The sequence below is a fragment of the Chrysemys picta genome, chromosome 7 (assembly GCF_011386835.1).
Source record: "Chrysemys picta bellii isolate R12L10 chromosome 7, ASM1138683v2, whole genome shotgun sequence".
NCBI classification, from domain to species: domain Eukaryota; kingdom Metazoa; phylum Chordata; order Testudines; family Emydidae; genus Chrysemys; species Chrysemys picta.
Window position 1 is genome coordinate 53,517,951 of NC_088797.1, and position 15,126 is coordinate 53,533,076.

At 46.9% G+C, this 15,126-nt stretch overlaps 1 protein-coding gene across 13 annotated transcripts in view; it reads left to right on the forward strand.

The window, feature by feature from the left end:
• The window catches only part of USP4 (ubiquitin specific peptidase 4), a 145,225-nt gene that overhangs the window by 102,104 nt on the left and 27,995 nt on the right, over positions 1–15,126 (forward strand). The window lies entirely within an intron of this gene.

Genomic DNA, 15,126 nt, shown 5'->3' on the forward strand with positions numbered 1-15,126 from the left:
TCAGGGGAAGGGGTTCTATTCCCCATATTTCTTGGTCCTCAAGAAATCCAGTGGATGGAAACAGATTCTTGATCTTCACCAACAATGTATTCAACCAAAAATTAGAATTCCACATGGTCACATTGACATCAATAATCACCTCTCTGAAAGGGGGCACTTGGTTCATGGCCCTTGATATTAAAGACATGTACTTTCATATAGACATTCACCCATCCCACAGAAGGTTCCTCAGATTCCTCTTTGGGCAGGACTGCTTCCAGTTCAGACTCTTTCCATTTGGGCTAGCTTTGCATAACATGCTGCTGTGGATTGTGAGCTACTCTGTTACCTCTTTGCCTCAGCAAGAGTGAGCTTTGCTGGAGATTAGCTTTTGTGTCAGCTCCCAGCATTCCTACTTCATTTATCTTTCCTCAAAAAGTCTACTTTGAAACCCAAGATGTCCATAGACTTCATAAGAGCAACCCTGGACTCAACTACAGCAATAGCCTGTCTTCCCACAGAGAGATTCCACATCAAAAGTGATCTAATAAAACAGGTCACCCTCAGTCAAGTCAGTCAAGTCTTGCCTTTTCCTCCGTGACCATACTCTACCCTTGTTACACCGTTTGCCTGGCTCCATCTGCACTGCCTACAAACCTGGCTTCAGTCTGTCTACTCACCAGAAAAACTAATCATGAGTGCCAAAGTAAGAATTCCAACCGAGGTTTTGGCTTCACTCACTCAGTGGACAAAGCCGGAGAAAGTTTGGGTGGGAATTCCCTTCTTCAGACCTGTACCCAAGGTGACTATAATCACAGATGCTGCTTTATTAGATTGGGGAGTTCATATAAACAATCGCATCACACAAGGCACCTGGACCCCTCAGAAGGCCAGGATATACATCAGTGTAATGGAATTAAGGGCAGTCTGTTGGGCGTGCAATGCATTCTTCCTGTTCATCTGATCCTGACATATCCAAGTAATGTTGGACAAAATGACAACTATCTTCTACATAAACAAGCAGGGGGGAACAAATTCCCTCCTCCTGTGTGTGGAGACAGTCGACCTCTGGAATTGGAGTATCAAATACCACATAACCCTACTAGCAGTATGTGACGGTGCCACCCATAAGGCTTGATGGAAATATGCTTGTGTGTGTGTGTGTGTGTGTGTGTGTATATATATATATATATATATATTGTGACAAAGTTCCTCCTCTATCTTGGTGGGTCCTGTGCTTATTGGCGGATTTTCTTGCCGCAGAGATTCACCATGTGGGTTGGGGAACAGCCTAGAGACCTTCCCCTCTGGAAGAACCCACAGTCCAGGTCAATTGGGAGGTTTGGGGGAACCCGGGCCCGCTCTCTACTCCGGGTTCCGGCCCAGGGCACTGTGAACTGCAGCTGTCTATAGTGCCTCCTGTAACAGCTGCGTGACAGCTACAACTCCCTGGGCTACTTCCCCATGGCCTCCTCCAAACACCTTATTCTCACCACAGGACCTTCCTCCTGGTGTCTGATAACGCTTGTGCTCCTCAGTCCTCCAGCAGCACACCCTCTCGCTCCCAGCTCCTCACACTGACACCACAAACTGAAGTGAGCTCCTTTTAAAACCCAGGTGCCTTGATTAGCCTCCCTTAATTGATTCTAGCAGCTTCTTCTTAATTGGCTCCAGGCGTCCTAATTAGCCTGCCTGTCTTAACTGGTTCTAGCAGGTTCCTGATTACTCTAGTGTAGCCCCTTCTCTGGTCACTCAGGGAACAGAAAACTACTCATCCAGTGACCAGTATATTTGCCCTCTACCAGACTCCTGTACCCCACTGGTCTGGGTCTGTCACCTATCCCTCCCTCCTGCTCAACGCCAAGGGATTGGACAGCTTGGGACACCAGACAGTGCACACGTGTTGCACAGTGCTCTGTGTTGCACACGGAACTGGAAAGATTGGAGGGATAAGAACCATCTGGTCACCCTTGTGTTCTTCTCCTTGTTCCGCTGCATCCATTGAAGAGGGGCATGGTCAGTTACGAGGACAAATCTGCGCCTGAGCAGGTAGTAGCGCAATGTTTCCATGGCCCATTTTACAGCGAGGCATTCTCTCTCCACCACTTCATAGTTTTGTTCCCTTGGAAGGAGTTTCCGACTGAGGTATAGAATTGGGTGTTCCTCCTCCCCGACCATCTGTGATAGAACGGCCCCCAACCCTACTTCCGATGCATCTGTCTGCAGGATAAACTCCTTGGTGAAATCAGGGGCTATCAGTACAGGGTTACTGCAGAGGGCAGTCCGTAGGTCTGTGAATGCTTCCTCTGCTGCGTCAGACCATCTTACCAGATCAGGTCCACGGGCTTTCACTAGGTCTGTCAGGGGGCTTGCCCTTGTGGCAAAGTGGGGGATAAATCGTTGGTAATACCCCCACCACACCTAGGAACGCCCGGACTTGTTTCTTGCGACTTGGTCGGGGCCAATTTTGGATGGCCTCTAACTTATTCACTTGGGGTTTTACCAAACCTTTTCCCACAATGTAGCCAAGATGTTTGGCCTCTGTAAACCCTACAGCACACTTGGCAGGGTTTGCTGTAAGGCCAGCTCGCCTGAAGGTATCGAGGACTGCTTCCACCTTCTCCAGGTGGGTTTCCCAGTCTGGGGTATGAATGACCACATCGTTCAAGTAGGCAGCAGCATAACTGTTATGCGGGCGTAATAGCTTGTCCATGAGGCGCTGGAAGGTAGCTGGGGCCCCATGTAGTCCAAAAGGGAGGACAGTATATTGAAAAAGACCCTCTGGTGTAGAGAACGCAGTCTTTTCCTTTGCGTCTTCTGCAAGAGGAATCTGCCAGTACCACTTTGTCAAGTCTAGGGTAGTCAAGTACCGGGCATTACCCAGACGGTCCACTAGCTCATCTATGCGAGGTATGGGGTACGCATCAAACTGGGATACTTCGTTTAGTCACCGGAAGTCATTGCAAAATCTTGTGGTGCCATCAGGTTTGGGCACCAGCACGATTGGGCTGGACCACTGACTGTGGGATTCTTCGATGATCCCCAACTCCAGCATTTTTTTTACTTCTGCTTTTATTTCCTCCCTTTTTGCCGCTGGCACCCGATAGGGCCTCATTGTTACTCTGGCCCCAGGGTTCGTGACGATGTGGTGATATGTCTCGGTTGTTCGACCCAGTTTTGTCGAGAACACATCTTTGTTCCGGAAGATCATCTCAGACACCTCATTCTTCTGGTCTGGTGTTAAATCAGGAGACACTCTCACCTGTTTGGAAGGCTTGTTTTCCTGGGTTAGGTCTTTTTGGACCGTTGTGCATGCCTCTTGTGCATGCCAGGGTTTCAGAAGGTTAACGTGATAAATCTGTTCTTGTTTTCTACGTCTTGGCTGCCGCACCTTGTAGGTTACTTCCCCCATGGGTTCAACCACCTCATAGGGCCCCTGCCATTGGGCCAGAAGCTTGCTTTCTGCCGTGGGTAGCGACACCATAACCTGATCCCCTGGTTGGAACTGTCACACTTTTGCCTGGCGATTGTAATGGGTTCACTGGGCCTCCTGTGCCTTCTCCAAATGTTCCCGTACAATAGGGGTAACCCGGGCTATCCGGTCTCGCATCTGCATTACATGCTCTATTATATTTCTCCTCTCATTGGGTTCCTCTTCCCAGATCTCTTTGGCGATATCTAGTATGCCACGGGGGTGACGCCCGTATAATAACTCAAAGGGGGAAAACCCAGTTTAGGCCTGAGGTACCTCCCGGATAGCGAACATAAGGTAAGGTAGTAGGGTGTCCCAATCCTTCCTGTCCCGACTTACCACCTTCCTTATCATAGCCTTGAGAGTTCGGTTAAACCTTTTTACCAACCCATCAGTCTGCAGATGGTAGACCGAAGTTCTCAGGGTATGTATATGGAGTAGCGTACAGAGGTCCTTCATTAGCTTTGTCATAAATGGGGTTCTTTGGTCAGTTAATATCTCCTTCGGTAGCCCCATTCGGGCAAAGATCCCCACCAGCCCTTTGGCTATAGTTTTAGAGGCCGTGTTCCGCAGGGGGACGGCTTCTGGGTAGCGAGTAGCATAGTCCAAAACAACAAGTATATATTGGTGGCCCCAAGCCGTCTTCTCCAGGGCTCCCACTAGGTCCATGGCTATTCGCTCGAAGAGGACCTCTATGATGGGAAGGGGTACTAAAGGTGCCCTCAAGTGGGGACGGGGACTGTGCAGCTGACACTCCGGGCAGGAGGCACAGTACCTCTGCACTTCTTCATGTACTCCGGGCCAGAAGAACCATCGTTGGACTCATGCCAGGGTCTTCTCTACCCCCAAATGTCCCCCAAAAAGATGACTATGAGCAAGACTTAATACAGCGTTCTGGTGTTTTTGAGGTACTAGGATCTGCTGTACCTTCTGCCCCTGTTCTGGTGCAACCCGGTATAAGAGATCCTTCTTCATTATGAAGTAGGGTCCTGGTCCCTGGGTTTTCCCTTCCACGGGGACCCCATCTATTTCAGTCACCTCCTTCCTAATGTTGTCATACCTTGGGTCTTCTGCCTGGTCCCGTCCAAAATTTCCTCTCCCGGGGCTAATCTGCCCAAGATCTAGGGGCCCAGTCTCTGTTGCCTCTACTGGTTCAGAAGCATTAGGGTGGGGGTCAGACTCAAGCGCTTGTCCCTCTTGCGTGGCCTTCTTTTCAGCTGCGCGGATCTGCTTACCTACAAGAGCGACCCTCTGGCTTTGGGTCAGTATTCGCGTTCCCAAGGCATTAGCTGCCCTTCTTTCCCTTTTTGTCTTTCTACCCTGTCTGGGACTGGAGAACAAATCTGGGGATATTTCAGAGAAGATTGGGGGTTGACAGTCTGCTGTGGATGCCTCACCAATTTTAGGGTTCCCATCTTTCTCCAATTCCCCTACTGGGAGTAAGTTTCCAAACCCTGGGAAGTCCCTCCCTATGAGCACCGGGTATGGGAGTTTAGGGACTATACCTGCTGCTACCTCAGTAGTGTTCCCTTGGATCTCGATTTTTACTGGGATGGTGGGGTAGTAACTAACTGTCCCATGGACATGTTATCCCCGTACGTTTAGCCTATAGCAGCTGACTACGCTTCACGAGCTTCCCTGAGATAAGCGTGATAGCACTCCCCGAATCAACCAGTTCCGTGGTCCCTACCCCATTTAGTTTCACTGGTCTGGTATACATATGTGGGGTTAGTGAGACCCCCACAAGGTGGATTAGGTAGCATGGATCTGCCCAGTTCCCCAGGTTACACTGCATAAGCTCCTCAGCATTGGGACACTGTGCAGCTATGTGTCCCCACTCCCTGCAGGCATAACATCTGTATGGAGCCCTAGGCGTTCCCCGGTCTCTTGGTTTGGGCAGTCTAACATCATGATTCTCTTCTCCCTCAGTGCTCCAACTCTTTATGGCCTCTGATGGGCCTTCAGCCTCTCTCTTTTTCCTCCTGGGCCCTCCTGGTGGCCCAGTCACCCGAACTTTAGGGCTTGGTGCTGCTAGTTTAACTCGGGGTGCCTCTTCCTTAACTGGTCGGGTCAGCTCCCTCGCTGTCCTTCGCCTCTCTACCAGGGCGACAACCTCGTCATAGGTGGAGGGTTCGTTCTGGCTTACCCAGGCACGAAGGTCTGGTGGTAGTCCCCTCATGTATCGGTCGATGACCAGAACCGCTAGTATCTCTTCTGGACTCCGGGACTCTGTTTGCAACCACTTTCGTGCGAGATGGATGAGGTCATACAATTGGGACCGCGGGGTTTTGTCTTCCTGGTACCTCCAACCGTGATACTGCTGGGCCCGCACTGCTGTCGTTACCCCAGATCTGGCCAGGATCTCTGCTTTCAGCTGGGGGTAGTCTGCCTCAGCCTCTTCAGGCAGATCATGGTAGGCCTTCTGGGCCTCCCCACACAGGAATGGGGCAAGGATGCCGGACCACTGATCTCGAGGCCAGGCCTCCCATAGGGCTGTCCTCTCAAAGGCCAGAAGGTATGCCTCTACATCATCCTCCGGTGTCACTTTCTGCAGCCAATGGCTGGCCCGTATGAGCCGCGTCCCATCATGGCCGCGGTTCAGCTCTGTAAGGGACTTCACCTGGTTTACCAGTTCCCGCAACATGGACCAGGCTGCTCAAGACCGAGCTATCAGCAGGTGATTAGTCTCTTGCTGCAGCCGCACTGCCTCCTGCTGGGCGGCTGCCTGGACACGGGTAGCCTCCTGCTGGGCCACCGTAGCTTGTATCAGTGCCCGTATTACGTCATCCATTGTGGTGAAAAAAATAAACCCTCTCCCTTTTTTTTTTGTTTTTTAATCACCCTCCTTCTTCCGCCACTCTGTGCATCCCAAGATCCCACTCCTGACACCAGTGTGACAAAGTTCCTCCTCTATCTTGGTGGGTCCTGCGCTTATTGGCGGATTTTCTTGCCGCAGAGATTCACCATGTGGGTTGGGGAACAGCCCAGAGACCTTCCCCTCTGGAAGAACCAACAGTCCAGGTCAATTGGGAGGTTTGGGGGGAACCCGGGCCCGCCCTCTACTCCGGGTTCTAGCCCAGGGCCCTGTGAACTGCAGCTGTCTATAGTGCCTCCTGTAACAGTGCATGACAGCTACAACTCCCTGGGTTACTTCCCCATGGCCTCCTCCAAACACCTTCCTTATTCTCACCACAGGACCTTCCTCCTGGTGTCTGATAACGCTTGTGCTCCTCAGTCCTCCAGCAGCACACCCTCTCACTCTCAGCTCCTTGCTCCCAGCTCCTCACACTCGTACCACAAACTTAAGTGAGCTCCTTTTAAAACCCAAGTGCCTTGATTAGCCTCCCTTAATTGATTCTAGCAGCTTCTTCTTAAATGGCTCCAGGCGTCCTAATTAGCCTGCCTGCCTTAACTGGTTCTAGCAGGTTCCTGAATACTCTAGTGCAGCCCCTTCTCTGGTCACTCAGGGAACAAAAAACTACTCATCCAGTGACCAGTATATTTTCCTTCTACCAGACTCTGTACCCCACTGGTCTGGGTCTGTCACAGTATATCTGTATATATGTATATGTATGTGTTTTATGCTACATATGCCATGTAACATATCTCTGTAAAGGTTATGATCTACTGAATCTATTGATCCTATTTGTATGTATGTATCATTTTTGTATTTGAAGTTATGAATATATTGGCTGCATACTTGTTTGATTCTAAGTAGGCTGTAGTGAAGCAGTTGGTCAGCTTCCTGAGAAAAAACTATTCTCAGTAAGTGCCCAATCAAGAAACACTTAAGCCTACAATGAACTTGGAGACACCAGTCCACATCTGGGCTTTCCCAGGAATATGGCTTGGCTGGTAAGGAACTGAGTCATGCATGGGCATGTGACTTGCCCAGGTGACTCCAAAACTCCATTCTGTAGCTGGACTTTGCATAGGAGAGAGGAGGGGGTCTCCACCCAAAAGAGAGAGTCTATTTAAGCCCAGGGGAGACCCCTCCATTTTGTCTTCAGCTGGCTAAAAAGAGGGCCTCTTCGCCCCCAAAGATACCTGAAAGAAACTGGAACAAAGGACTGTGACTGCAAGGGGTGTGAGTGATTGCTGGACCCAGACTAAAAGGAGATTAGTCTATAAAAGGAAGCATTCTGAAACTGGTGAGGATCTTAGCTGTATTCAGTTTCTTACTGTATTAGACATAGACTTGCGTGTTCTATTTTATTTTACTTGGTAGTTCACTTTGCTCTGTCTGTTACTACTTGGAACCACTTAAATCCTCCTGTCTGTATTTAATAAAATCACTTTTTACTTACTAATTAACCCAGAATATGTATTAATACCCGGGGGAAGGGGAGGGCAAACAGCTGTGCATATCTCTCTATCAGTGTTATAGAGGACGAACAAGTTGAGTTTACCCTGTATAAGCTTTATACAGGGTAAAACAGATTTATTTGGGTTTGGACCCCATTGGGAGTTGGGCATCTGAGTGTTAAAGGCAGGAACATTTCTGTAAACTGCTTTCAGTTAAGTCTGCAGCTTTTGGGGCAAGTAATTCAGACCCTGGGTCTGTGTTGGAGCAGATGGGCATGTCTGGCTCAACACGACAGGGTGCTGGGGTCCCGAGCTGGCAGGGAAAGCAGGGGCAGAAATAGTCTTGGCACGTCAGTTGGCAGCTCCCAAGGGGGAGGTTTCTGTGATCTAACCCGTCACACAGTATACCAGCCAGACATGCACAACTCCCTAGCAGAGACTCTCAGCAGACATTTTTTCAACAAACCACGAATGGGAGAGTCATGATTCCATTCTCAATGATCTCTGCAACCAAGGAGGAACACCATCCTGCAATCTCTTTGCCTCACCAGGGAACAGAAAACTCACTCTGTACTGCTCCAGAGTGGCTCTGGGCTGAGACTTGAAGGGCGACACCCTTCAAGTAACCCTGGACGGATCACTTCACATATGCCTTCCCTTTCATCCCACTGATACCACAAGTCCTGTGAAAAATCCATCATGACAGAGCTCAGGTAATCCTCATCAAGCCCAACTTGGCCCAAGGCAGTTCTGGTTCTTGGACCTCATGAAGCTTTCAACCTGTCTGCCCATCAACCTCCGACCATTTCTGGATTTGCTGATGCAACACAGCAGCACAATCATAGAATCATAGAATATCAGGGTTGGAAGGGACCTCAGGAGGTCATCTAATCCAACCCCTTCCCAAAGCAGGACCAATCCCCAACTAAATCATCCCAGCCAGGGCTTTGTTAAGCCTGACCGTAAAAACCTCTAAGAAGGTGATTCCACCACCTCCTTAGGTAACTCATTCCAGTGCTTCACCACCTTCCTAGTGAAAAAGTTTTGCTAATATCCAACCTAAACCTCCCCCACTGCAACTTGAGATCATTACTCTTTGTTCTGTCATCTGATACCACTGAGAACAGTCTAGATCCATCCTCTTTGGAACCCCCTTTCTGGTAGTTGAAAGCAGCTATCAAATCCCTCCTTATTCTTCTCTTCTGCAGACTAAATAATCCCAGTTCCCTCAGTCTCTCCTCATAAGTCATGTGCTCCAGCCCCCTAATAATTTTTGTTGCCCTCCGGTGGACTCTTTCCAATTTTTCCACATCCTTCTTGTAGCGTGGGGCCCAAAACTGGACACAGTACTCCAGATGAGGCCTCACCAATGTCGAATAGAGGGGAATGATTATGTCCCTCGATCTGCTGGCAATGCTCCTACTTATACCGTGCAAAATGCTGTTAGCTTTCTTGGCAACAGGGGCACACTTTTGACTCATATCCAGCTTCTCGCCCATTGTAACCCCCTAGGTCCTTTTCTGCAGAACTGCTGCCTAGGCATTTGGTCCCTAGTCTGTAGCAGTGCATGGGATTCTTCCGTCCTAAGTGCAGGACTCTGCACTTGTTCTTGTTGAACCTCATCAGATTTCTTTTGGCCCAATCCTCTAATTTGTCTAGGTCCCTCTGTATCCTATCCCTACCCTCCAGAGTATCTACCACTCCTCCCAGTTTAGTGTCATTTGCAAACTTGCTGAGGGTGCAATCCACGCCATCCTCCAGATCATCAATGAAGATACTGAACAAAACTGGCCCCAGGACCGACCCTTGGGGCACTCCGCTTGATACCGTTTGCCAACTAGACATAGAGCCAGTGATCACTACTCATTGAGCCCGATGATCTAGCCAGCTTTCTATCCACTTTATAGTCCATTCATCCAGCCCATACTTCTTTAACTTGTTGGCAAGAATACTGTGGGGAGACTGTATCAAAAGCTTTGCTAAAGTCAACGACTAACATGTCCACTGCTTTCCCCTCATCCACAGAGGCAGTTATCTTGTCATAGAAGGCAGTTAGGTTAGTCAAGAATGACTTGCCCTTGGTGAATCTTGCTAGCTGCAACTCCAAGTGTGATTTGGCCTTTCTGATTTCATTCCTGCATTCTTGAGCAATATTTTTATACTCCTCCCTGGTCATTTGTCCAATCTTCCACTTCTTGTAAGTTTCTTTTTTGTATTTAAGATCAGCAAGGATTTCACTATTAAGCCAAGCTGGTCACCTGCCATGTTTACTATTCTTTCTACACATCAGGATGGTTTGTTCCTGCAACCTCAATAAGGCTTCTTTAAAATACAGCCAGCTCTCCTGGACTCCTTTCCCCGTCATATTAGCCTCCCAGAGGATCCTGCCCATCAGTTCCCTGAGGGAGTCAAAGTCTGCTTTTCAATCAAGCATCCCAACCCAGTGCCACTACAGCTCAAGACCTGGTATTTGGATAGACATCAGAGGTAGAGCGCACATGTTCAGTAGTGGTTCAATCCATCCTCAACCATAGCAGGAAGGATACTACCAGGAAGTATTATTCAGTCAAATGGAAGCATTTCTTCTCTTGATCATGATAACACCAGTCATCTCCAGAATCTGCTGGGATCCCAGCTATCCTCAATTACCTACTCACCATTAAGACATTGGGTTTTTCTGTCAGTTCCCTACAGGTCCATTGGGCAGCAATCAGCACCTATCAAGGATCACACTATCTTCACTCATCCTACAACAACTAGATTCTTTAACGGACTTCTTAGATCTTTTCCACTGGTGGAGTAGCCAACATCTCCATGGGACCTCAACCTTGCTCTTTCACTTCTCATCAAACCTCCTTTCAAACCATTAGCCATCTGCTCTGTTTGATCTCTCAGTGAAAGTTCCCTTTCTAGTCGCTATCAAATCAGCCAGAAGGCTGAATGAGCTGGGAGTGCTCATAGCAGATGAGCTGTATACCATTTTTCATAAAGAGAATGTCTCTCTTTGCTTCCACCCAAAATTCACTCCTGAAGTAATTTGGGAGTTTCATACGAATCAACCTGTCCACTTACTAGTATTTTTTCCAAAACTGCATACCCCTGATGAGAGAGGAGACTTCACTCCTTAGAATCATAGAATATCAGGGTTGGAAGGGACCTCAGGAGGTCATCTAGTCCAACTCCCTGCTCAAAGCAGGACCAATCCCTAGACAGATTTTTGCCCCAGATCCCTAAATGGCTCCCTCAAGGATTGAACTCAGAATCCTGGGTTTAGCAGGCCAATGCTCAAACCACTGAGCTATCTATTCCCCCCCCCCCCCGCCCCTCCCCTCCCAAAAAAGTCATCAAGTCCAGCCCCCTGTCTTCACTAGCAGGACCAAGTACTGATTTTTGCCCCAGATCCCTAAGTGGCCCCCTCAAGGATTGAACTCACAAACCTGGGTTTAGCAGGCCAGTGCTCAAACCACTGAGCTATCCCTCCCCTTAGATGTAAACTGGGCACAGGCCATTTATCTACAGAGAACAAAAGTAATTAGAAAGAAACCTAGACTTTATTTCCATAGCAGAGATTGAGAGATCAAGCTCTATGTGCGAAGAGATTCTAAATGGATCTCAGGCTGCATCATCTTGCTCATATCCCCCACCTTGTCCAGAGGCAATGAAAGCCCACTTCACCAGAGTGTAAACAACCTCTGTGGTATCTTTGCAAGACATACCTTTACTAGATATACGGAGGGCAGCTAGCTGGAGCTCCTTACACAACTTCACAAGACACTACGCTTTGGTCCAGTCTTCTAATACAGATACAGCTGTGGGGACAACGGTATTACAGACCGCCATAACATTTGCATCCTCACACACACTTCCTGTTGACTGCTGCTTACTAATCTCTCATATGGAATACACATAGGGACCATGATTCGAAGAAGAAATGGCGGTTACTTACCTGTAACTGGAAATTCTTTGAGATGTGTGGTCCCAATCTGTATTCCTCTACCTGCCCCCCGCCCCTCTGCTGTGGATCATAGCCAGCTTCATAGTAAGGAAAGGAACTGGAGAGGCATCAGTCCATACTGGCCTTTATACTCTTTGTTTGGAGCATGAGGAGAACAATCGCACATGTGCAGACCTTTGGACACTGCTTTCTAAAAATTTCCAGACTCAGGTGTATGGTGTGCATAGAATACAGATAGGGACCACACATCTTAGAGAACCTGCATTTCATAGTCTGTAATTGGACCTGGAGGTGAGCAAGAAAGAGGTAAACTCCTTGAAGCTTTTTGGGCCTGTCTCTTACTGGAAGAAAGTTTTTTCTTGGAATTTGTTTAATTAGCATGAACACTTCTTTTAATAAAACAGACAATTGAAGACTTAAATACATAAGCTGTTGATCACAAAGCATTTTGTATATGGAAAAGAATTGTAAATACCTCCTAAAATTCAGTAAAGGCAAAGGTGAGTTTGTAATAACCTAAAATTATAGTGAATTACAATGTTGTTGTTACCCTTTTTTGCACCAATATTGAGGTCTGTGCCTTAGTGTGCAGAGCTGGGAGTGGAGCCAGCTGTGCAAGTTTAATCTGATAAGTTGTATTATACCTGCCTTGTTGTTTGCTTACTCACTCGTTTGCAGCAGGTCTCCCAAGCGTTATTGAGAATTAATCAGTCCAAGATTTTCCAAAATGGATGCCCTAAATATAGGCCCCCAGATCCATATTTAAAACCCTAAATAAATGGCCCGACTTTGAAAGTGCCAGCTGCCCAGCAGTTCCCATTGACTTCACTGGTTGGGGGTGTAATTCTCGAAGAGTCTGGAGTCCTTCAGGCTCCATTCATCTGTGGCCCCTGAAATTCTGTTTGGTGTGGAGAGGAGGAGAGGGTGGCTCTAAATCTGAGCCCGAAGGAGATATAACTTTCACACAGCTGTGTGTGTAGTCTCACGCGACAGATCAAATCTGTTATTTAGATTGTGAGCCCTTCAGGAAGGGACAATCCTTTCATAGCATCTGGAAAGTGCCTATTGCATTGTGGGCACTGCCAGAAACAAAATATATAATTTAATGTTACTAATTGTGCCTGTGAATATGGTTGATATCTGGGAACACCAGCAATAATCACAGGGCTATTGTGGTGGATATGAGACCCTGGGCAACCCTGTGAGAATTATCCTCCTGAACACTGAAATTAAGGACCACATGTATGCATTTGTTTTATGTAATCCAAAGTTCATCGCTCAAGCGGTATGGAGTTCTAGGGTCCTTAGAAAACCTGGCCTGGCAGCTTTTTTGTTTCTTCTTATACCAGTACTGCTTCATGAAGGGGTTCCAAAAAGGGAACATTTTCACTCCTAAATGGTCAGTTCTTTGTAACATCCATCCAGCATTGTTTTGATGAGAGAATCAATAAAGCAAGTTAAGTTTGTTCTGCAGATAGGAGAACAGAATCACTCTTGGTGTGCTTGAGTTTTATGATTATGGAGTTTTGAATTCAATAAATGTTGTTAATTAGCACCCAGTGTTCATTTTGCAGACGGAAGGAAACTATAGGAAACATAGAACAGCCTCCTGTGACACCCTGTACCCAAGTGACACCCTGTAACCTCATATTCACCCCTTTTATAGGGTTATGATATTTTGTACAAAGCATGCCTCATGAGACGACATTTGAAAAGTCATACATTGCTGAACATCATTGTCTTATAAAATTTGTGCATTAATGTTGTATATGGAGTTATGAGATTTTGCTATATGTTTGTTACTGAAACATATTGAGAGTCCTGGAAAATGCCCACAGACTAGCTCCTTAGAGATACCAGAGGACTGTAAACCGAGGCCTTACATGTTGTTCTCCAAACAGCACATATGCAGACGGTATAAGCAAGAAATTTGCAATACACTTCACATCTCACATATACCACAGACTGAGTGTCTGCACCCCAGCAGGAGGGTATTCCTTAAGGAGAGTAGGAGGGTATAAAATAAGAGACAATGGCTTCTTCATTACCTCTCCTTCCCCATCTCTCCTCATGGTAGCAAGAGCATTTGAAAGGTAGCATCATTGAACTGAGAGGGGTGGTCTCAATTGGAAGGAAAAAGCCTGTTGAATATACTTGGTTATGTTTAGGAATTAGATTGCAATGTTGTTTTATTTCCTTTTATAACCAATTCTGACTTTTATGCCTTTACCAGTTATAATCACTTAAAATCTATCTTTTTATAGTTAATAAACTTGTTTTAATATTTTATTTAAACCAGTGTGCTTTGACTGAAGTATTTGGGGGAATCTCTACTCAGGTTAACAAAGGCTGTTGCATATCCATTACCTTTTGATGGAGTGGAGGACTAGTTAATGGGAGTGTCTCCCTGTATAGAGTTCACGAGTGGCTGGGAGAGCATTCATGTAACTTTGCTGGATGTGCCTTCATATGCTGATGGCTGTGTGAGAGAAAAGCCTGGAAGGGGCTGCCTTTCACTCACAGAGCAGCGTAAGAGGTGTCCTGAGCTAGAGAGTTACGGGGTCACAGTGATTTCGCAGTTCAGATTGTACACTGGGGATGTCACACCTCCCTTCAGTGAAAAGCAGAGCCATGGCAGAGCGTGACAGTACAGTTATGACTTTCATTCTGTTGCTTTTGTCAGCAGGATCCCTTAAGTGTCAGATGAGGGCTTTGACCCCAGCATCAGCAAGCATTGGAACAGGTCTCGCTGTACACAGGGCTGCCTTATGTTCAGATACATTGCCAAACAGGCACTTTGGGAGGGAGAGCATTCAGAGGTTCATGGAGGTAGAGGATAGAGGGCACTACACTACTTTTTCCACATAACTTTAACAAAGGATGTCTTGTGTTAGTGCCGATGTTTTAATCCCGATTGATTTTGAAAGATGCTCCGGAAAATGTTTTTAAAGTACTGGATTTGAGCCTTTTCTTTTTTCTTGGTCCCTTTATTATGGCTAAGGAAAATCTGAAAAGCTTTGTTTTGTTTCGAGGGTTTTTGGGGAAGGTAATATCTGGAATATCAACTCTGGTGTTTCATGGATTTCCTGGAGGACTTCTGGGACATCTCAAGAGATGTACATTGTGAATTCTCAAACCTTAATTGAACTTCTGGGGATGTTGAATCTTTAACAAAAGCATCTTTTCTCCCAAGTCTTCATTTGGAGTTTAAATTAAATAGGCCTTAACAAAAACAAACTAGAATTTTGGGCAGATGGACTAGAAGCCTTTTTCCTCTGTTGTTCAGCTTCCAGTTGCTTGGTTCTTATGATGATGTTTCACTACTTCTCTAGTAACAATAGAGCCTTCCAGGACAGGTGAGATCTAAATATCTTATGTTTTAAAAAAGAAGCTTCTAGCTTAAAACCAAACCAAA